The sequence below is a fragment of the Protopterus annectens genome, chromosome 4.part0, assembly GCF_019279795.1.
Source record: "Protopterus annectens isolate FY-2018-M chromosome 4.part0, PAN1.0, whole genome shotgun sequence".
Classification (NCBI taxonomy): Eukaryota; Metazoa; Chordata; order Ceratodontiformes; family Protopteridae; genus Protopterus; species Protopterus annectens.
Genome location: NC_056733.1, coordinates 1,545,444,105 through 1,545,469,962, shown reverse-complemented (window position 1 = coordinate 1,545,469,962; position 25,858 = coordinate 1,545,444,105).

The window sequence follows — 25,858 nt, the reverse complement described above, 5'->3', positions numbered from 1 at the left end:
TAAAAGGATCTGCGCTTCATTTGAGCTTCCTAGCTTTCAATTGAGTCATAGAATGTTGACTGGTATTTCAGTGTTCAAATGCAGTTGAATGTCCTTCTTATTGACAGTGAAACATAACATCTGCATAACATTGAGAAATAATAGAAATGTAAATTGCAAAATGAGCACTACAACATGGTGACAACAGGGAGTGTTTACTAACACAATTTAAGGAAGACTTACAGCCAGCACCAGCAAGCTGCTTGCTTGTCTAGTGGCATCAGTATTAGGTGGGCAAGTTAATGTTACTGGTTCAAATTCCCTAAATCTATATTATGATCACAGAGCCAGGACTTTGCATGTTGTCTTTCTGACTTTGAGCTTAATTTTTGTTCACACTTTAAAGTTTTGCTGAAGGGACTCTATGTTGTTGCTTCGTGCATACATCGATGCATTTATTTATTTGTTTATATAGCTGGTTGTGGCAGTGGTGCTGTGGCATACATTTTTTCATTTATTTACTTGTTGCTTCAATGCCAGTTGAAGGTAAGGTGCTTATTTCTGTTATTTCTCAATGTTATGCAGATGCTGCCTTTCACTGTGGATAACAAGGACATTCAACTGCATTTGAATGATGATCTGCCAGTTGAACTTCCATGACTCGATTCAAAGTTTGGAAGCTCTTCATATGAAATAGCCAGTTTACACTTAATTTTAATAATTTTTCATATGCATCTTAACTCCTGTGGATTTCTTTTCTTGCACATTTGTACAGGAGTATGTAAAATATAAATAACTGGTGGAGGATAATACACACACAAACACCACAAACACACATGTGCACACACACACACACACACACACACCATATTGTCCTAGCTATTAAATGCAAAATATAAGAAAAAGGAATGGAAGTGCTACTGGGTAAACAATCCCTGAGGATGAAGCATAGGTACATAAAGGAAGGATAAAGGAATGACAAAACAAGGGGTAGATCCCAGCAGATAAATATATGGGAGGGATGGGGTATCCAAAAGTAGGCCCTTCATAAAAATGCACTGTGAGCAGCCTTAAGAAAAAGAAAAAAAATCTACACCTTTTTGTTGAAATCAGACACACAGCTGCAAAAAAAAAAAAAAAAAACAGTTTGTGAGTGACTTGTCAATAGTTTAAATTTCCACTAGCACCTTACTAGTCTACATAACTGGAAACTAGATTATGGCATTTATGAAATTTAAATTGCTTTTGATTAGTGATTGATGACAACTTCCACAATAAGTGTATGTTCCTGAAGTTTAAGTGATTGGTATGTTTATAATTATGAGAATAAATGTCCAAAAAAGTGTACAAAGCAATCAGAACTTCGACTGAGATGCTGTAGGTATAATCAATGCATATATATAAGCATGTGATATAATATCAGATAATCTAAGAAAGTACTGGAAATAAATTGCCTATCACTCCACACATTATGACCTTTTCACTGGCAGTTTTATCTGAGTTAACAGTCATGATATCTGAATATATTTATATCACTAAAATGCAACACAGCAGGTTGGAACAGTCTTTTGTCAGGTTTTACAAATTAAAGGCTTAAAAACTGTAAAAAACTAAAATAAAATAAATAAATAAATGAATGAATAAACAAAAGCCTCTAAAAATGTGTCAGACTCATTTTCGTCATTGAGCACTTTCATCTTCAAACCAAATATGACAGACTTCTGAGGCAGTTTCACGATGTCAGTTTGGTACTCAATTACTTAAATCAACCCAGAAACAAGTTTGTTACTTCATAAATCGTTGCAAAGTTAATATAACCACAAAACAATATGGGTTTTATTAAGCAAATGTTATTTTCCATGAAGCCTGTTTGTTATAATGGGAATCTATTAGGGAAGGAACAAGATGTAGAAGATTGAGAAGTGGGGTAGGCAAGGCTATTTTAGGGATGGGAGGGTGATAGGGCTATTTATAGGAAGGGGAGAGTAGGTTACTTCTGTTTGCTGTAGGGTGTTTTGTCAAGTGGATGCTGCCATCATCCATGTGACAATCAGCCAAGATAAGCATGACCTTAGAGAGAAGCCACTAGGTTCATTCATGGAAGGTGAGTACTGGCTGTGTAAGACTTACTTAGACATCATATCAGTTCAGGATGGAGATCTGGTGTTGTGTGGGTGTTGGATTATAAGGGACGGTAGAGGATTACTTAGTTTTAGTTTGGATAGATGACTAAAAAATAAATATATAAACAAAACAGTAAGCTGTATGGTCAGCCAGGAGGGGACAGAATAGTGTGGTAATAGAATGAGGGTAAGTCGTTCCTCTTCCCCACTTCTCCTTTTCACTTCCCTTCCTTCTTTGCTTAGCCTATATATTATAAAGGCTCCCATTTGAGGGTATGAATATTGATAAATATTTCATTAGGTACATGGCCATTGGTGGTTGTGGTTCTGCCCCCCCCCCCCATCCACCTCTCAACCGCTTAGCACAACAAATCTCGGCAAAACCAAAAATAATGGGGTGGGGCAAAGGACCAAAAATAGAGACAATTTTTTAAATGTTGTTCTTAGAAGCTTAGAAAGTTGCAAGAATAAAAAATGTTGTTAATGTGCATTTCTGGAAGATATGAAGTCTGAAACTCAAATGACTGTCATTATTAGCAACTTCAGTCCTTTATGATTTGCCAGAAAATCACAAATTTTATGAGGACTAGACCAAAAGCAGGTGCCAAAGATCTGTATATTCTGTGCAAATCCATCAGTTCCAAATTTGTCATATGGCTGCATTCACCTGATATTCAGGGGGAGAGAGGGAAATATTTGGGAGCTCAGAGACAGTTTTAAATGTGCAAATAGGCTGCCTTATTAATGGTAGTTGTAGTTTTGGACCAGATGCTTGGGGGATTCCAGAGCAATTGAGCTATCTATCTATCTAGCTAGCTAGCTAACTAGCTATCTACTGTAGCTATCTATCCATCCATCTGTCTATTTTTTTCTAAAGATAGAAAATGCAGTTGAACATTAAGGAGGACACAGTAAAGAATTCAGTACACTCACTCACCCTGTCTGATCATTATTGAGTACGGATTTGTACCTACGTGGTACTCTAGCCTGACTCTGTGTCTCAGACATTAGGCATGGAGGTTGGATCAGGGCTGCGATGGTGATGTCATCACATAGAGCAGGTAAATCCAGTTGGGATTCGCTTGTGGGGTGTTAGGTTTAAATAATTTTTAGAAAAAGGTGTTTAGGGATTCAGATTAAGAGTGGAAAGGTAAAATGAGTAGTGAAAAGGGCAATGATGGACGAGATGATGTACTGGGATCAGGACTCACATGATGCAAGAAGGGTTGGGGGCAGTGAATACTCATTGTGTAGGTTGGGGCAGCTAAGCATGTTGCCAGGGAAGCAAGCTGTTAATAGTTTTGCTGCACTGCACAGTGTGAAATGATGAGACATATGAAAAAAGAAACAACAGAGAGTGTAGGAAGAGAGAAAAATACAGCTGTTTTCCTACCACAGTCCTATTAAACTCATTTCAGAATTACATGAAGAGCTAGCTTAAACATTGTACAATCTTCAAGTCAGCTGAAAGATGTATCTTAAAAATAAAGCAGTAAGTTATATAAATGAACTTTGGTAAATGGAACTACTTCTTTTTAAAACCTGGGAAGGCTATGTGCAGTCCCTGGTCGTCACAGCTTATTGGGGCAGTTTTAAAATATTAGTGCTGTTAACTTCAGAAGTTACAGAATAAGAAAATGTAAATTAATGTTTTTTTTTTTGTTTTTTTTTTTTGAAGTAAGGAATCCTTTATCTCTAATTATTGTTGCTATTTATTAAGTGTGATCCACAACCTTGTTCCCAGAGCCACCAGTTTTACGAAGACAGAGCAAAATTTTGTTGAGAGACAAACAGTGTAGTAGCGGGATTGAAAATATAGTGCTACTAGGAATTCTACTGATGAGGACCTGATCAAACAGATTTATGTTATGGCAATCCAGCTGTTACATCCTTAACAGATTAGGCTAGTCTATTACAAACACTTTTTTTCCTCTTCTGTGCATGTGTAGTTTGCTGATCCCTGTTGGTTGTAAGGCTATAATTTTAAATAAGGTAAAGATCACTTTGAAGATCTGTAGGGATGGTCAGTAAGGCACTGGTCAAAGGGGTGATCCTGAAGAGACTGAGCAGATGTACTCTGCTGCACAGCTTAGGGCCTATCTGGTAGGTATCATGATATAACAAAAGACACATGTATGTCTGCCTACCAGAAAAACTTTTTGCAGATTGCTTAGGCGCCAAGTGTCCTGGATACGATATAGAAACTGTTGAATCTAATAAACAATGTGCTCCTTTCATTCCTCTATGAAATGGGTAAGTACTTAATCCTACCAGCACAGAGTAAAGAAACAATAGGTTGGCACTAAAGGTAACCACTGATGAGAAGGATGCAGTACTCAGCCCCAGCACAGAGGGTGTAAGAAGAGAGCTAAGGAGAGTGAATCCCAAGAAGGCTGCTAGCCCAGACAACATATTGGGCAAGGTATTAAAAGGCTGTGCTGATCAACTATGCACATGGCTCAAGGAAAGTTTTAACACCTATCTTGCCATGGCAAAAGTACCCTCATGCTACACGGAAACTAACATCATCCTACTACCAAAGAAAAAACACTCCCTTCAGCTCAAACGACTACAGACCAGTTGCTCTGATATCCACTGTTATAAAATGTTTTGAACAGCTGATCAAAAAATATCTTTCATCATACCTAGCTCCTGAGTCTGACCCTCTACAGTTTACATACAGAGCTAACCATTCCACAGTTTATGCCACATCAGTAGCACTACACATCTCCCTTGAACATTTAGGGGGCAAAGACAACTATGTGAGGATGCTGTTCATAGGTGGTTACTAGGCTAATGGCCCTGGAGCCTTTACAAGCCTAGCCCATAGGATTACCCTGGCATCGTGCCACCTGACCTTAGTATCCAGGGCCTCTTTTTGAGTAGAGCCACTGGAGTGATCCAAGGGGTGAATTTACAATTTCCCATCCACTCATCAAGATTTCTCTTGAAGAGAGCCAGTGAGGTGCTCAGTTGGACATGTATGGGAAGTCTATAAATAAATACCACAGCAAGTACTGATGAAAACTTCTTATACCACACGAAAGGAAGACTCCACAGCAACCATAAAGAATTTAATCCACTGGAAAACCAATTTCACAGTAACAAAAATACACAGCCAATAATAAATATCGTTCTCTCTAGCGCCTCGGCAAATAGCCTTTTCAGAGTAAAAGATATTCTTATACTAACTTACAACTCTTTTTATATATAACAGACCCCTCCCACATCAATTAACAATCAATTATTCAATCAATTAGCTAAAAAACTTAAAAGACATAAAAAACATAACTATCCTTTAAAAATGTTCATTAAAGTAAACTTTTCCATGAACAGTCACAATTTAAACCATTTGGTTTAAGAGTATTAAATTTCAATATCAAATACAATTCCTTCTTTCTTAGCATTTGTTTTATACATTTATCATTCAGGTATTCGGTATTTTGAATACTATCCAATACTGTCACCTTAATACCCTCATTTTTCCTTCCATGATGGCTATTGAAGTGCACAGCCAAGGGACTAGTTTCTTTATTATTTGTAATGTCTCTTATATGTTCTTTAATTCTGCAAGCTAATGTTCTTTTAGTTTCTCCAATATAATATTTTTTGCAGGGGCATTCAATACCATACACTACTGCTGTTGAATTACAGTTATAATTTCCCCTTGTTACAAAAGCAATTCCATTAATTTCATCAAATTGCTTCACAACAAACCTACAAATAGTGCATTTACCGCACTTTTTCATGCCCTGTTGATTAACTTGTGTATACAGCAGCATGTTTGGCATTACAAATCGACTATGTACCAAAAAATCCTGAATATTTCTGCCCCTTCTATATGAGAAACTAATATTTTTATCAGACAAATAATTCAATTCTTTTTTTAATATATTCCAACTATACCTAATATGTTCATCAATGTTTTCGGATAACACCGAAAAAGTAGAAACAAAGTACATTACATCCCTAGACTCCTGTGATACATTCCTTATTAGCCCTTTATTGTATTTTCCTTGATTTTTAACTTTTCTTAAACTTTCTTTAAGGTAATATTCTTCATACCCCCTCAATCTAAATTTATTGTAACTTTGTACATATTCCTTTTCCCTGGTATTAGGGTTACTACATAATCTATTCACCCTAATAAATTCAGTGTATGGAATTGCCTTTATAATGTGTGCAGGATGGTGACTGCTACCATGGAATACAGAACCTGCTCCTTGAAATTTTCTATGAATTTGATATTCTATCAACTTATTATTTAATCCTATCAGTGAAACATCTAAATATTGCACTTTCTGCCCATTTTGAAGTCCATCAAACTTTATGTTCATACTATTATTCTGTATCTCCTTCAAAAACTTTTGCACATCTTCTTGTCCACCCTTACAAATAAACAGCAAATCATCTATAAACCGATAATATTTATGGACATATTTTTTGAAAAAGATGTTATTGTATATATATTTGCTCTCAAAATATCCCATAAATACATTTGCATAACTTGGGGCAAAGGCTGCTCCCATCGCTGTGCCCTGCTTTTGTCTATATACTGAACCATTAAATTCAAATATATTATTTTCCAAACGAATATCCATTAATTCCAATACATATTGAATTGCATCTGTCTCACCCATAAAGTATTTAATAGCAACCTTCCCATCCTCATTTTTTATGTTTGTATACAAACTAACCACATCAATTACTACAAAATACATATTATCCTGCCAAATAATGTCTTTTATTTTATAAATCAAGTCAAACACATCCTTAATATAAGAAGGTAAATTATACACAACTGGTAATAAGTAGTTATGTAAAAATTTTGAAATGTTTTCCAAAAAGCCATTTGTGGCTGAAACTATCGGACGTCCTGGTGGAGGAAATATATTTTTATGTATTTTTGGTATGCAGTAAAAGCACGGCATTCTGGGTGCATTAATATTAAACTTATCTTTTATATCTCTATACGAGAAATATTGCAGTCTGTAACCCCTATCAATAGCATATTCATACTTCTGTTGAGCTTCTATATATTCATTTAATCCCACTTTTTCATAGACTTCTTCATTCATTAAATGTGCGTAGCACATATCCAAATACTGGGCCACATTTAAAATTACCAATTTCCCTCCTTTATCAGAAGGTTTGAATACTATGTTTTTATCTTTACTTAAACTATTCAAACATTCCCATTCTGTTTTAGAGAGATTATATTCCATTTCTTTCTTATAGCATTGAAATTTTTTAAATTCTGCTTCTACATTATGCGTTAATGCCTTTTGGAAGTATTTAATATGCTCATTATTCTGTATTGGCATAAAGGTACTAACTGTTTTTATCATACTAGTATCAAATGCTACACATTCATTTATATCTAGTTCTGAGTTGCAAGAAAAAAATTCTTCATCCCCGTTACAAGCAGAAACATCATAAGCCATAACATCACTTCTTTCCCCTCCTAGACACATATTAGATTCATTATTTTGATGTTGAAACATGTCCATTAAATATAATTTTCGACTAAAATGAAATATATCAGCCTTTAATAAATGTACCCTTGGAATAACCGTGGGTACAAACTTTAACCCTCTGTTTAAAACATTTAGGGCACATTGCGACAAATTTCGGCCAGATAAATTTATCACATACTCACAATTAGATGAATCACAACTGATATAGCTCATTTTAGTCCCACTGTTTGTCCCATTTGCACTTTTTATTTGTACGCTCCTTTCCATAACCCTCTCTGTTGTAACTTTGTCCGTTCCAACTCCGTTTCCGATTGAAACGGTTGTCTTGAAATGCATTCATTCCCTTATTGTTCCCTGGTTTCGGAAGCACTGGAAACTCTTCATTATCCGTATCTCCCTCCGTGTGCGATAAACCACTCTCTGCTGAGGTACACGCCATTCCTTCCATATCCGACTCCTTCTCCTTACGTTCAAAACGCACCCGTTGTCGTCGTGCCCTAGGATTGGTCGATAGAAGAAACGCCCTCTTGCTCTCATAGTCCCGAAGATCTCTATGTAACTTGCTTTTTTTACGATCTATGAGCTCAGACTCATACACCATTAACTGTTCATTTGTTTTGACCAAAAACTGTTGGAGCTCATCATGTTTGATTTTATTAGATATATCAGCACACATTACTTTTATTTCTTCTCTTAGTTTGTGCTTTTTCAACACATCTCTCTCTATGAGTATCCGTACCCATTCTTTACTGCACCGATGTGCAGCTGCCAGCCATCTATCATAAAACTGCTTATCATCAGAACAATTTAGGTCAAACGGAGTTGATGGATTTTTCACACTTCGCAACCCTCTAGGAGTAATGTCTAACTCCTCATATCGCTGTAGACTTTGTAAGTTCAAAAATACTGAAGTCTCTTTGAATAGTAACTTTTCTATTTGAGCATATAAGTCACGAATTTCGGGTGCAATTAATGTTTCCACTTTCTTACCAACACGTGCAAATGGATTTTTTTGCCACAGCTTACGCTCCTGCTGCCATTTGTTATATATAACAGATGCAGCCTCTCCGCCATATATTTCATCCCCTGCTTGTACAGCCCCAGTATTAACAGTACCACCTGTACCATTCGATACAGCAAAAAAGCTATCAATGGATTTTTGTGTGCTGTCCATAGCAGTCTCTCTAAACATCCTTGGTAACGCTGCAAAGGAGTCACTCGCCATAAATAAATACCACAGCAAGTACTGATGAAAACTTCTTATACCACACGAAAGGAAGACTCCACAGCAACCATAAAGAATTTAATCCACTGGAAAACCAATTTCACAGTAACAAAAATACACAGCCAATAATAAATATCGTTCTCTCTAGCGCCTCGGCAAATAGCCTTTTCAGAGTAAAAGATATTCTTATACTAACTTACAACTCTTTTTATATATAACAGACCCCTCCCACATCAATTAACAATCAATTATTCAATCAATTAGCTAAAAAACTTAAAAGACATAAAAACATAACTATCCTTTAAAATGTTCATTAAAGTAAACTTTTCCATGAACAGTCACCATTTAAACCATTTGGTTTAAGAGTATTAAATTTCAATATCAAATACAATTCCTTCTTTCTTAGCATTTGTTTTATACATTTATCATTCAGGTATTCGGTATTTTGAATACTATCCAATACTGTCACCTTAATACCCTCATTTTTCCTTCCATGATGGCTATTGAAGTGCACAGCCAAGGGACTAGTTTCTTTATTATTTGTAATGTCTCTTATATGTTCTTTAATTCTGCAAGCTAATGTTTTTTTAGTTTCTCCAATATAATATTTTTGCAGGGCATTCAATACCATACACTACTGCTGTTGAATTACAGTTATAATTTCCCCTTGTTACAAAAGCAATTCCATTAATTTCATCAAATTGCTTCACAACAAACCTACAAATAGTGCATTTACCGCACTTTTTCATGCCCTGTTGATTAACTTGTGTATACAGCAGCATGTTTGGCATTACAAATCGACTATGTACCAAAAAATCCTGAATATTTCTGCCCCTTCTATATGAGAAACTAATATTTTTATCAGACAAATAATTCAATTCTTTTTTTAATATATTCCAACTATACCTAATATGTTCATCAATGTTTTCGGATAACACCGAAAAAGTAGAAACAAAGTACATTACATCCCTAGACTCCTGTGATACATTCCTTATTAGCCCTTTATTGTATTTTCCTTGATTTTTAACTTTTCTTAAACTTTCTTTAAGGTAATATTCTTCATACCCCCTCAATCTAAATTTATTGTAACTTTGTACATATTCCTTTTCCCTGGTATTAGGGTTACTACATAATCTATTCACCCTAATAAATTCAGTGTATGGAATTGCCTTTATAATGTGTGCAGGATGGTGACTGCTACCATGGAATACAGAACCTGCTCCTTGAAATTTTCTATGAATTTGATATTCTATCAACTTATTATTTAATCCTATCAGTGAAACATCTAAATATTGCACTTTCTGCCCATTTTGAAGTCCATCAAACTTTATGTTCATACTATTATTCTGTATCTCCTTCAAAAACTTTTGCACATCTTCTTGTCCACCCTTACAAATAAACAGCAAATCATCTATAAACCGATAATATTTATGGACATATTTTTTGAAAAAGATGTTATTGTATATATATTTGCTCTCAAAATATCCCATAAATACATTTGCATAACTTGGGGCAAAGGCTGCTCCCATCGCTGTGCCCTGCTTTTGTCTATATACTGAACCATTAAATTCAAATATATTATTTTCCAAACAAATATCCATTAATTCCAATACATATTGAATTGCATCTGTCTCACCCATAAAGTATTTAATAGCAACCTTCCCATCCTCATTTTTTATGTTTGTATACAAACTAACCACATCAATTACTACAAAATACATATTATCCTGCCAAATAATGTCTTTTATTTTATAAATCAAGTCAAACACATCCTTAATATAAGAAGGTAAATTATACACAACTGGTAATAAGTAGTTATGTAAAAATTTTGAAATGTTTTCCAAAAAGCCATTTGTGGTTGAAACTATCGGACGTCCTGGTGGAGGAAATATATTTTTATGTATTTTTGGTATGCAGTAAAAGCACGGCATTCTGGGTGCATTAATATTAAACTTATCTTTTATATCTCTATACGAGAAATATTGCAGTCTGTAACCCCTATCAATAGCATATTCATACTTCTGTTGAGCTTCTATATATTCATTTAATCCCACTTTTTCGTAGACTTCTTCATTCATTAAATGTATGGGAAGTCTATTCCATAGCATGGGCAGTCTCTGGGTTATGAACCTGTCCCTCTAGCATGTTCTTTTGATTGTGGCAATGAAGTTGAGGTCTCTGGAGTGTGTGGTATGGAGGGATTTTGATTCCTTTAGATGTAGCATTTCTAACAGAGCTGGGTCAGACATGGCTTTGTATGTCAAGCAGAGATCACCTCTAAGTAGGCGATATGAGACAGATAATAGTTGGAGTTTTTTGAGTTTGTCCATATAGGACAAGTGTTTAAAGCCTAAGATCCTCTTTGTGAGGTACTTTTGTGGACTCTCCAGTTGTTGCAGGTGTCTAGTGAGGTACATGCTAAATGGGGCATTGTACTCAATGATTGACCTAATGAGGGAAGCGTAGAGGAAGACAATGACCTCTTTCTTCCTGGATGCAAAACCCTTAGTAATGAGATATGCCACATAGAAGGACTTTCTGACCACAGTGGCAGTGTGGTGGTCAAAAAAGAAATTGCTGTCAACCTGTGTTCCCAGATCTCTTATGACACCTTCTGTATTTAGTGGACTACCATCGATGTGGTAGTTCATGGGAACTGGGTTTTTCCCAAAGGGAAAGGATGACACATTTTTGGCATTGAGCTTAAGGTCATGGTTCTGACACCAGTCATTGGTCTCAGTGAGGCCTTTCTGTAGGATGTCAACATCACTTGAGGAGTTAATAATGGCTCCCAACTTGCAATCATCTGTGAACTTTGTCAGCCAGAGTATCTTTGTGTTGGCCTGGTCTTCAGAGAAGTAGATACCAAACAGGAGAGTACCCAGGACCGAACCCTGTGGGACTCCACTCATGACTGGTCAGTAGTCTGACTTGGAGTCAGCTACTTTCACACTGTGGGTTTATCTGTGAGCCAGTTTGCAACCCACTGAGTGATATAGGGGTTGATGCCTAGCTTACTGAGTTTTTCTATGATTCCTGAGTAGGGAATGGTATCAAAGGCCTTGGGCAGATCAAGGTGGGCTGTATGAACCATCTTGCCTTCATCCACAGCTCTGGAAACTGACTCAAAGAAGTCAACCAAGTTGAGCAGGCATGATCTACCCTTCACAAAACCAAACTGTGTGGGATCCAGACTTTGGAGATTCCCTATATCCTTGTTTATTAGGTCCATGATGATGCATTCCATAGCTTTGCATATCAGACTTGTCAGGCTAATTGGGTGATAGTCCCCAGGGTCTGTAGTCACTCCTCCTTTGTGGCGAGGGATAAGTACAGCAGTGCACCATTCGATAGGGACAAAGCCTGAGGTGAGGCTGTGATTGAACATGGCACACAGGTGAGGTGCCAGTTCACTCTGTAGTTCATGTAGAACACAGCCAGGGATATTGTTATGTCCCATAGAAGTTGTATTCTTGGTATTGGACAGTGCTGTTTTAACCTGTGCAGCAGTAATACTGGGTGCCTGGCACTCTTATGGTATTGTGATTGGTCCTTTGGAGGGAGAGAGGGTAAAGTTGGCACTGAATCTGTCGGCCAGTATATTGGCAATATCTGTTGGCTCGGTATAGGTGGTACCATTGTACAGTAGCTCAGAGCAAATCTGGATATTGCCATGGAGATTCTTTACATAGCTATAGAAGGCCTTGTGGTTGTCTTTACTATCTGCTGCAATTCTGTTTTCAGAGGTAGCTTTAGAGGATTTGATGAGGGATCTCAAGTTTTCTTGAGGCTGATAAGGGAGTTTTTCCAGTCTTGGGACTTCATCTTATTCTGCATCAATTTCCTCCTTCTGTTGTAGAGTTTGTTTATGGCAGGGGACCACCAGATTGGCCTCCTTTTTTTGAAGGAGAGCGTCTTGGTTCTATTGGGTATGGTGAGATCCATGCATTTTTGTATGTGTTCATACAGTGCATTGGTGTATGATTCAGTGGTCATGCAACTATTCTCCATTTGCATGGGTGCTGTGAAGTTAGCCACCTCTGTTCTTAGGAGCCCAAAGTTAGCTTTGGAGAAGTTTTTCATTGTGGTTACCTTTAGTGGTGGGGGTGGGGGATTGGAGGAATGTGGATTTCCAAGATGATTAATTTGTGGTCAGATCTAACCAGGGAGGAGTTAACTATTGGTGTAGAGCAACGGTCACCCGTTTTAATAATGACCAGGTCAAGGATGTTGCTACCTCTAGTGGGAGTAAGAATGAGCTGGTCCAGGGCAATGGAATTAATGAATTCCAGGAAACGGTCAAGTGTATTGGTACATGAGTAGTTTTTCCAGTTAATGGAGGGGTAGTTGAAGTCGCCCAGTATGAGAGTGTTAGGTTGGACCCTAATATTCTCCAGGGTGCTTAGGAACGTGAAGTGAGTTTCTTGGGGCATGGCTGGGGACATATAACAGGCTACAACCTGAATCGCTGACTTACCCAATGTTAGCTGCACCTGAAGTATCTCTAATGCTTTATGTTGGGCTAGTAGTTTGGAGGTGTACACATCCTTTATGAATTTGGAAACACCACCACCTTTGGAGCTTTGATCTAGGTTCTGGAGTTGAAAGGTGTGGAATGAGTTATTGCCTGGTAGTGCAGGGGTGCTTTCTGCTGCCTTGAACCAGGTCTCTGTTACAGCACAAATGTCGATGTTCTCGATTTTAAGGAGTGCTTTGTGTGAGTGCATTTTGAGATTTAGACTTCTAGTGTTGAGCAGTATGACTCTCAGATTGCATTTGTTTGTAGCTGTTATGGTGGTAATTTGGTCTTTGGAACACCGCCTAAAAAGGCCCTATAGGGGTGGCAAGAGCCTTAGCCAGGGTCTGGAAGTGCATGGGTGACAGATGCAGGCCATCTCTGGCAAAGCATCAAGGTCTGTCAATCGTGTCATCCCAGGCAGACAGATACTGGATCCCTTTAGAATGACACCCGAAACTTAGCCAATTGTTGAAATCAATCATTTTCTGATTGTATTGTGGCATCATTCTGGGTGATGGTAGGATGCTTCTCAGGACTAGGGTCCTGACACCTGACAGGCAGCTGACTGGTACTTTCTTCTTATTCAACCTACTGAGTCGGGCATCAGTATGCCTCACTATCAAATCACCTATGACTAGTGTCCTGGGCATGCTGTTTTGCCTTAGGGGCTTTGGTTGAGTGGCACACTGTTTAGGAGAGTTATGGGTCTCATGATTAGTGTTGTGTTGTGGTGGTTGATTGCTTTTCTGCCTTGGAGGTCTCTGCTGATTGGGTAGATTGTTATCGAGAGCCTCCGCAAAGGTGGGTGTGTGGTTTGTGTTTTTATCTGAAGGCAATGCTGGTGTGTGTTCTGGAGGGATATGTGTTCTATGTGGTGTGGTGAAAGTGTTGACCTTCTCCTCCTGACCAGCTATTCCAGTCTTGGCTGGAGAGTGCATGGCTTCCAGTTTGGATATATAAGTGCATCTCTCACAAGTCTGAGTGTTGGGACGTAAGAGGAGAGGGTTGTCGGTGTACATGAGGCAGTTGCTACATTGCCTCAGGATGCCCAAGTCCACCAGGTTAATAGGAGAAAGCACAGGGAACTGAAATTTAGACATGCCTGGAGGAGTAGGCATTAATAATAAGTACTGGAGTTGTTTCCTTGTAGAACATTTAGTGCTGGTAGCACTTTTGTGTGCTACAATGATTGCTACAAGAAGTCTGGTATGGTAAAGTCCTAGACTAATAAGCTAGTGAAAGTGCAGGAAAGGAGAGAACTAGCGGATCTAAGTGAAGATTTGACGAGCAGACTTTGGCACCTCTCAGAAGCTTACAAACAGTCCTGGATACAGCAAATCTGTATCTGGACTAGACTAGTTACAGGAAAGGCAGGAAACAAGTGCAACAAGTGGGCTTTTAAACCAGAAAGTTGAACAAGATGGAAAAACTGCCCAAATGGCCAATAAACTACAATTTCTGGGCCAGAAACCACACCTCTTGTAGTAGATAGGCTACCTAGTGCTTACCATTCCCACTGATAAGCTAGAAGGCTTCTCTCCAATACAGAAAGGCTTGGGGGACTCAGAAGCTCACATACAGTCCTGGATACAGCAAATCTGTATCTGGACTAGACTAGTTACAGGAAAGGTGGGAAACAAGTGCAAATGCAGGCTTTTAAACCAGAAAGTTGAAGGAGATAGAAAAAAGTGCTCAAACAGCCAATAAACTACAATTTCTGGGCCAGAACCAACTCCTCTTGTGGTAGATAGGCTACCTAGTGCTTACCACTCCCACTGATAAGCTAGAAGGCTTCCCTCAACACAGAAAGGCTTGGGGGCTCAGAAGCTTACAAACAGTGTATCTGGACTAGACTAGCTACAGAAAAGGTGGGAAACAAGAGCAAACATGGGCATTTAGACCATAAAGTTGAAAGAGATGGAAAAACTGCCCAAACAGCCAATAAACTACAATTTCTGGGCCAGTAACCACTCTTGTAGTAGATAGGCTACCTAATGATTACCACTCCCACTGATAAGCTAGAAGGCTTCCCGCCAACACAGAAAGGCTTGGGGAGCTCAGAAGCTTACAAACAGTCCTGGATACAGCAAATCTGTATCTGGACTAGACTAATTACAGGAAAGGCATGAAACAAGCTTAGAATTATTATTTATTTTGTTACAAAAAAGCAGCTAAAACAGCAGTAAAAACAATTCAAGTGCAATGCAAGCTAGCACACTTGAGTGTGTAGCAATATTAAAGCAATTTATTGAAACTATATTCTGAACTGAATTCAGTTATTGTTTAATTCAACTCTGAACAATTAAAAAGTGCCAAAAATATACTTATCAGCTGACAAGCACACTCAGAACACAAAGTAAAGTGGAAAGGGAGAAAGGAGAAACAGAGGTTAAGGACCTAAGTGGGTTGACCTACTCAAATGTTCTCTCTGTATTAGGTAGACTGAGCTAATGACACTAGACTGGGATAGAGCTGGGATAGAGCTGAACAGATGGGACTGGTAAGAGTGTCTGAAATCAAAATATGATCTCACTGTACTCGGTTGAGTGAGCAAATGAGATGGTCCCAGGAGGAGTGTTCAAACACAAATTTACAGGAGGGATGGGCAATTCCAAAGCCACCAATATTAATACCACAATAAGAACAGGGAGGGAGGGAGGGCAAGAAACTAAATGCAGAGAGATAAAGAGATTACAATATTCAGTGAAGTAAATAAATAATCAGAAAAATAAAATGTAGTGCTATCTTTAGCACAATATTAAATGAAACAAATTAATAAACAGAAAAATAAAATGCATTACTATCTTTTAACACTGCACATTTGTACTTATCTTAACTTGTAATACAGTTGATGTAGTTATATAGCAGCTAACCAAACAGCTCAAATATTCAGCAGAAATAAATTCACAGATATGTGACTAAGAATTATAAGCACAGAGAAACCCTCTAGGCTAAGAGTTCAACACCGAATATCAATGAAGTGAGAACAATAACCCCCACTTACTGCAGAAAGACATGGTTGGGAGGGTGGCCTAATGGTTAAGGTGTTTGCCTTACAAACAGAAGGTGCAGGGTTGGAGTCTCACAAGGGATAATTGGCTAGGCTTAAAATGCCTTGCAAGGGCAGTTAGCCTAGTACTAATCTATGAATCTATATTCAGTGAACCAAATAAACAGAAAAATAAAATGCACTACTATCTTTAGCACAATATTCAATGAAACAAATAAATAAACAGAAAAATAAAATGCAATACTATCTTTTAACACTGCAAGCCTGTACTTATCTCAGCTTGTAATACAGTTGATGTAGGTATATAGCAGCTAACCAAACAGCTCAAATATTCAGCAGAAATAAATTCACAGATAAGTGACTAAGACTTATAAGCACAGAGAAACCCTCTAGACTTCAGCTCTACATTTAATATGGTGGAACCAATGCAGCTGATAGAAAACTGGCACATTTAGGAATCAGTAAACATCTTTGTAACTGGAGCCTAGACTTCCTGATTGAGAAACCACAGATGGTGTTCAGGTAAGAACACATCAAAGTTTATCACGATTAACACCGGGGTTCCACAGTGATGTGTTCTCAGCCCACTGTTATTCACCATCCTGACCCATGACTACTATGTTAAGCACAAGTCCAACCATATCATCAAGTTTTCTGATGACACCACAGTCATGGGGCTCATCACAAATGAGGCTGAAAGGGTGTACAGAGAGAAGGTGGCATATCTGATCAGTTGGTGTGAGAGTAACAACCCTGACCTGAATATAAGCAAGACCAAAGAGATTATCATCGACTTCACGAAAAGGAGAACAAAATATCCAGTGCTCAGGATCTATGGATTGTCATCAACTTCAGGAAAAGGAGAACAAACCATTCAGTGCTCAGGATAAATGGTGAGAGTACAGAAAGGGTTAAGAGTTTAAAATTCCTAGGTGTACACATATCAGAGGATCTCTCATGGTTGGAAAACACCAACCAGCTGGTCAAGAAAGTGCACCAATGCCTCCACTTTTTAAGAAGGCTGAAAAAAGCTAAGCTTCCCCCTCATATTCTGTCCACCTTCCATAGAGATGCAATAGAGAGCATCCTGACCTGCAACTTCCCAGTGTGGTTTGGAAGCTGCACAGTTACAGAAGGGAAGGTGTTACAAAGAGTGGTGAGGGCTGCAAAGAAGGTAACAGGTTCAAGTCTTCCATCGATACATCTTTATTCTGCAAGAAGCATCCAGAAGGCCATGAAAATAATACAGGACAACACCTATCCTGCGCATGGACTGTTTAAGATTCTGGCATCAGGCAGGAGATATTGCAGCATCCACTGCAGGACTACAAGATTCAGTAACAGTTTCTACCCTGCAGTGATTAGACTTCTGAACTCGGGCACTAGTCCCAAGGGTTTGGACACATAATAAGTATTTTTTTATTTATTTGTGCAATATATACTTACATATATTCCAAGTAAGTGCATTATTTATTTATTATATCCATAGTTAGTATTACTTAACTCAGACAAGTGCAATATTAGACAAATAACTTAGGCATATCAATCTTGTAATGTGTTTGTTTTACTTTAAATAGGGTAGTTAATTTAACTCAGGGGAGTGTATTCTTTTCATATATGAGTGCTGGTTCATAGGTGTGTACTAGGTTAATGGCCCTGAGACCTTTACAAACCTAACCATAGGATTAACTTGGCATCGTGCCACCCAACCTTAGTTCGCAGTGCCTCTGTCGAGTAGAGCCACTGGAGTTATACCCAGGGTGAATTTTCTATTTCCCATCCACTCATCGAGATTGCTCTTGAAGAGGGTCAGTGAGGTGCTCTGCTTGACATGTATGAGATGTCTATTCCATAGCATGGGCAGTCTCTGGGTTATGAACCTGTCCCTCCAGTACGTTCTGTTGATTGTGGTAATGAGGTTGAGGTCTTTGGAGCATGTGGTATGGAGGGATTGGGATTTCTTTAGATGTAATATTTCTAACAGAGCTGGGTCAGACATGGCTTTGTAAGTCAAGCAGAGATCGCCTCTAAATAGGCAATATGAGACAGAGAATAGTTGGAGTTTTTTGAGTCTGTCCATATAGGACAAGTGTTTAAAGCCTAGGATACTGTTTGTGAGGTACCTTTGTGGCCTCTCCAGTTGCTGCAGGTGTCTAGTGAGGTACATGCCAAATGGGGCATAGTACTCAATGATTGGCCTAATGAGGGAAGAGTAGAGGGAGACAATGCTCTATTTCTTCCTGGATGCAAAACCCTTAGTAATGAGATGTGCCACATCGAAGGACTTTTTGACCACAGTGGCAATGCGGTGATCAAAATAGAGGTTGCTGTCAACCTGTGTTCCCAGATCTCTTAAAACATCTTCTGTGTTCAGTGGACTACCATCAATGTGGTAGTTCATGGGAACTTGGTTTTCCCAAAGGGGATGATGACACATTTTTTGGCATTGAGCTTAAGGCCATGGTTCTGACACCAGTCATTGGTCTCAGTGAGGCCATTCTGTCGGATGTCAACATCACTTGGGGAGTTAATAATAGTTAATAATAGCTCCTAACTTGCAGTCATCTGAGAACTTTGTCAGCCAGAGTCCCTCCATGTTGGCCTGGATGTCAGAGAAGTAGATACCAAACAGGAGAGGACCCAGGACCGAACCCTGTGGGACTCCACTCATGACTAGTCGGCAGTCTGACTTGGAGTCAGCTATTTTCACACTGTGGGTTCTATCTGTGAGCCAGTTTGCAACCCCCCTAGTGATATAGGGGTTGATGCCTAGCTTAGTTTTTCTATGATTCCTGAGTGGGGAATGGTATCAAAGCTCTTGGCCAGATCAAGGTAGGTTGTATGAACCACCTTGCCTTCATCCACAGCTCTGGTGACTGACTCAAAGAAGTCAACCAAGTTGAGCAGGCATGATCTACCCTTCACAAAACCAAACTGTGTGGGATGCAGAGTTTGCAGATTCCCTATATCCTTGTTAAATGTCTATGGTCTTTGTTGCGTGTATTGGGAGTAGTGTTGTATTTGTTAGTTATGTTTCTTCCTCTACTTGTACATGCTGTTTCATTTTCCTTTATAATATCAGGAATTGAGGTGATGCACAAAATTTTGTTTAGGTTACACATGTGTAGTTTTAAATGACAATAAAGTTTACTTTGACTTTGACTTTGGAGCCACTATGTATCTTTCATGCATAGATAAACATCACACTTTCTACTCATGCACCTTCTTCTGGGGAATAGACATGCTCCTGAGAAATGCCTCAGCAAGAATAACAAAAGAATAATGGGTGAAAGAGACAAAGTGCATGTTTTTAAAAACAATAGAGAAAGTAAATTATTTTGGCATCTTTGAGAAGGTATTTAGCAAGGATCTGTACATACATACATTTATTTGCATCGGCTAGTGCTACAAAGGTAAAAGGCAGACTCAACAACATACAAAGACATCCATCACTGTCTCGACATATAAAGACATGAAGGCAATGAGGATAGAGGTATAAAACACATATGCCGACTGTTAATTATACAGAATGGATGACTGAAGTAATTCGGGGAAGGCATTTTACAAAATGTGGTGTACTTTTCTCCATTGAGAAATGATGGTATTAGATAGTGGACATACTAGATTTGTTAATATAATTCTTATGTAGCTATTTCAAGGTGGGCACACTATCTCCTAAAGAAAGTTGTCGAGAGATAAATGGTTATGTTTTACAAAGAACAGACTGGTAAAGTAATTATATGAAGCCTATTCATTTTAAAGTTATGTTAAAGTAAATGGAATGGGGCTATTCTATAGGCTTTCCTCTCTTGGACCAGTTAAGATTAGTGCCTGTTGGTTTAGAGACACTGAGGTGGATTCCAGAGTTATAACTAAAACTGGAAAAAGATTAGACAAAAAGTGGACCTGCCATAGTAGACATTGGGGTATGACAGCATAATAAGTAGTGACCATGGATAGATACTGAATTCACATGGTACTGGAATGAAGGTTTGGATCTAAAGGGTGGTGAATACGGAGACATCTTAGAAATGAGTTGGGATGACACTGGTTTATAGTATTCCATAAATATTTATGAAACATTGTATTATTGTATAATGGCATTTATAGAGAACACCTAATTGTAAGTTTGCTTAGTAAATATTATAATTCTGAAATACTTCTGAAATCACAGATCTGTATGGATAAAGCCTAATGAAAAAAGTGGGATATAACCTAGAACATAATTATGACATATTTGTTTTGGTTGAGATGTGCCAAAGTGGGAACTTATTTTGAATATTTCTCTTAGAGGAACAAAATGCTGAAAGAAGGCTGCCATTCTTTTAAGCCTGTACTTCTGAGCTGATAGGAAATAAGTAAGTTGCATGGCATTGCAAGCAAGGATATGCATTTATTCATAGGCCTCATCAAATATGGACATGCAGCAGCTACTAAAACATGTAAACAGAAAAAAACGAAGAAGGGAAAAAAAAGAAATGAAAACATTTTTTATCAGCTTTTGAAATAATGGGCTGCCTATTCTGGCCCAGGTATGGGTACACTGAGATATGATGGAATGAGTGTACGAATGTCATTTTATATATACATATATATATATATATATATATATATATATATATATATATATAGATATATATATATATATATATACATACATATAAACAATATAAATATGCATATATTTATAATATACACAGTTACATTGTAGCCCTTCAGATCACTAGCAGAGACTAAAAAGGGTGCCTCACAAAACTTCATGAATGTATTTAGAGCCCCAATGCTCTAAAAATAATCGTGCTGACTGACATTGTAAGTTTACAATGTACAGAGATACAAGTGATAATCTACACTGCTTATGTACGGATAGTATCATAGAGCTGTTCTTTTGTATATGCTTCATAATCTTAATATATGGAGTATTATATACTACATATTGTCTTTTATGTCTGTTAAAATGCTATTATACTTAACAACACAATCCTAGAAAATATGTTTGCAGCCTACCCATTAACTCATAATGTAAGCAAAATAAAAGAAAGCATATAGGGCCAGATTACAAAAGAGTTGCTCTCAGTTTACGTTTGACCTGATTGTGATGAACTTGCTCTCAGTGTTAAGTGATTTACTACCATGTAAGGCCTATCTATAAACAGACTAACTACAGGGACCAGATTGCAAAACATCTGCTCCTAGTCTGCTCCCAGTATAAGTGGTCACTTATACTGAGAACAAGTCTTTTGGAAGTGGAATGATAAAACATCTAGACCATTCAGCAGTTCAAGAACATATGACCTAATTTGTTATTTACAACATTATATACAAACTGCATCCCTGGATACAGTCAGCATTTGCTGCATTAATTGTGATACACTGTTGCAGTAACTAATTTGCAACCAAGAAAAATGCTTTTCTATAAAATTTTAAAATACAGCAACATTTTAGTTTTCATTTTCTTCGTAAATTTATCACTATAAAATACAGTGAAACTAAATACAAGACAGGGCGCATATAGAACACTGGACACACACACACACACACACACACACACACACACACACACACACACACACACACACACACACATGAAAACACTGATATCCGTCACAAAATTGCATGATTCACCTTATCTCCTAATCACATTCTACTGTTTTCTGTATTATTTATTTAAATAATCGAAATGTTTCATTTATCCTACTTCCTACATTTTTCAATACATACGTATGAAGCAATCTAAGGCATATTGCTAGTTTTCATCTTTTATATGAGTTCATCAAGAAATAGAACAAATGAATCATTGAAGAGAATAAGACAAAAGATGAAACAATCATTCTAATCATAAGATGAAAACATGCATTTTAATCACAAACAGAAAGCATTCACAATCATAAATGATAACTACTAGAGTATAAAACAAGAAAAGAAAGCACTGTAAAAATGTCCTGTAAAATGAACAAATCTTTTAATAAATATTTTTTTCATTCATTTCACCAAACAGATACCTCACTTCAGAAAAAATATAACTGCCAAAATTAGTGTACTTAATACAGACAAAAGGCCATTTGATTAAAGAACTCACCACTTAGAGAAGTATGCAGATTGATGGATATGTTTAGAAGTTAAAAAGTTTCACAGAGCATTAAAGCCATGACTATTGCTGACTTGGTTGCTGCAAGAACTGAATGGGGAGGGTGGGGTGAGAGGTCAAAAGTGGTTATACCACAAAAGGAGAGTGATACAGCATTACGGGTCTAGGACACATGCTCGACTGGCATATGTCTGAATCACAAAACATCGAACACACATACACGAAAGCGCTTAACATCGAAAAGCGCTTCCGTGTATGTGTACTTCAAAAAAAAAATCTGCGTTTCTGCAGGGGGGCTTTGCCCCTCTGCACCCCCCACCCCCCTTACTTTATTATTCTCACTCCGAGATTGCACTACATTGGGGAAAAGGGAATTTTCCCTTACCCGCACTGTAGTCCGATCTACAAAACAGGCACACATACACGGAAGCACTTGTCGATGTTAAGCACTTTCGTGTATGTGTGTTCGATGTTTTGTGATTCGGACATATGCTAGTGGAGCATGTGTCTGGATGCCCTGTAAATAGACTCATGCACAGAATTGGGTTATGATGACAGTATTGTAGGAGTCTAACTTGTGTACAATGCTGGCTACTATCCAAATGAAATGCATCTGTCACCTACTCTCAATAAAATTGGAATGAATGGGCCAGATAGGTCATATACATATATATATATATATATATATATATATATATATATATATATATATATATATATATATATATGAGGATTTCCTTAGTGTGCAGATAAGTATTGACTTAAATGGAAAGCAAACTGCGTACTAAGTGATTTGATGATTTTCATATTTGTTAGTCTAACATACTTCTTCAAGCAAAAGTTACATCTCTTACATCTACTTCAAGAAAAGGCAGACAAATTGTTTTGAAAATATTTTTCATCAAAAAGATGTATAATAATAATGCGGATATGAAACAAGATATCTGCCCATTTTTTAAAAGTAATAATATATGAAAAGTGAATGGTAATATATAAATAGAGATGTTCCAGAGGCAATGAGTCCTATCTCTTAACATATTTCTCAGCAATAAGGTGTTGCACACTCCCACCCAGCCAGTAGGTGTTATTGCTAAACTTCTTACGAATTAACTACAAAGCAATCGTATCACCTAATATTTTCCTTCATTCTTTACAAAAGTTAATTCAGGCAATCGTGGCATGAAAAGTGTTTGGTTACACCTATTCATCTTCTTCATCAGACATTCTTCTTCGGTTTTGTTTTCTTTTCCTTTTGCCTCCTCATCATCTAATATATGAAACACATTGTTTAACTTCTCTGTTTTGCACATTGTTTTTTTTTGCCATAATGTTTCTCCCAGTGAACCTTTTTACTTCAGTCTATGACCTTCATTCACTATTCTTCCCATCTTCCTTTACATTTTCTTCCTTTCTCTATGACAGGTTTTCTTTTATGTTAACACCACTTATTGTTTTATTGCAAAATGTTATCTTTGATGTCAAATTTACTTTTATCTTTTTTTTTTCTGTAACATAGGTTCATAGGTTCATAGGACAATACTAGGCTATTGGCTCAGAGACCCTTATAAGCCCAGCCAAGAATTTCACCCATGTTCCCACACAGTCAGCACCTGTTTCCCCTGTCTAGCAGGAATTCAGGTGAGATCCCAGGGGTGAACTTTTTATTTCCCATCCAGTCATCCTGGCTCCTCTTAAAGAGGGCTAGTGAGGTAATCTGCTTGACATGGAGAGGGAATCTATTCCATAGATGGGGAAGTCTTTAGGACAGAAATCTATTCCACCAACAAGTTCTATTAATGTCACAGTCCAGGTTGAGGCCTTGCGTGCAGGTTGCACAAGTGGAGTTTTGACTCATGAATATGCATAAACTCCATCAAGGCTGGGTCTGAGATGGCCTTATATGCCAGACACAGGTCACCTCTGAGGAATCTGTATGAGACTGATAAGAGGGACAGGGCTATTAGCCTGTCTGTATAGGACAGGTGTTGGAGACCCTGGATTTTCCTGGTCAGGAACCTCTGTGGTCTCTCCAGCTGCTGCATGTGCTTGGCAAGGTACATGCTGAAGGGGGCATTGTATTCGATAATGGGTCTGATAAGGGAGGAGTACAGGGATGTTATGACTTCCTTATTTCTAGATGAAATACCCTTACTTATGAGGTGAGCCATGTAGAAAGCCTTCCATACAACAGAGGCAACGTGTTGGTCAAAAGTCAGGTTGCTATCAACCAGGGTGCCCAAGTCTCTCATGACTGATTGTGTACTTAATACATTGTTATTAATATGATAATAAGTGAGGATGCCATTTTTCTCAAAGGAGATGATAATACATTTCTTGGCATTCAGTTTGAGGCCATGCTTCTGGAACCAGTCATTAGTTTTGGTAAGGCTCTTGGAGGATGTTCCCATTGCTACGGTAATTTAAAACAGCACCCCTCTTGCAGTCATCTGCAAACTTGGCCAGCCACAGACAACTGGTTTTGTCCTGATCCTCAGAAAAGTATATCCCAAAGAGTAGAGACTCCAAGACCGTTCCTTGGGGTACACTGCTCATTACAGGTCTATTACTAGAGGTGGCTTTCCCTATTTTGACTATGTGGGCTCTATCAGTGAACCAGTTAGCTACTCATCTGGTAACATACGGGTTGATGCCTAGCTGAGAGAGTTTATCTATTATGGCCTAGTGGGGAATATTGTCAAAGGCTTCGGCTAGGTCAAGGTAGGTGGTGTGCACCTTCTTCCCCTCATCCATGGCTTTGGTGAGTATTTCAAAGAAGTCGACCAAGATTAACAGGTATGATCTCCCTTTGTCAAAACCAAACTGTATGGGGTCAAGCATTTGGATGTTGCCAATGTCCTTGTTTATAAGGTCCATGATAATGCATTCCATGGCCTTCCAGATCAGGCTAGTTAGGCTGATGGGCCTATAATTGCCTGGGTTGGTGGACACTCCATCTTTGTGTAGAGGGATGGCAGTGGCTGTCCTCCATTCAGCTGGGATGAAGCCGGTGCCCAGGCTTTGGTTGAATAGGGTGCCTAATGGTGCTGAGAACTCATGCCTGAGGTCATGTAGGGTGCAGCCAGGGATGTTGTCAGGTCCCCTGAAGGCTGTATTTTTTTGCTTTTGAGAGGGCATTAAAGACCTGCTCCCTGGTTATGAGGGGATGGGGGGCAGGAGCTAGGGATGTCATAGTTTACTGATTGGGGGATAGGGAGGTGAAGTTTTCACTGAACCTGTCTGCCAGCAGGTTGGCTATATCTATGACATTTGTGTATGTGGTGTTCTTGACCACCGGTTCAGACCAGATTTGGGTGTTAGCTTTGAGATTGTGGACATGTTTGTAGAAAGCCTTGTGATCATCTTTAGTGGATATGGCCAATTTGTAATCAAAGTTAGGTATAGAGGAGTTCACCAGTGACCTTATTTGCTTGTTCAGA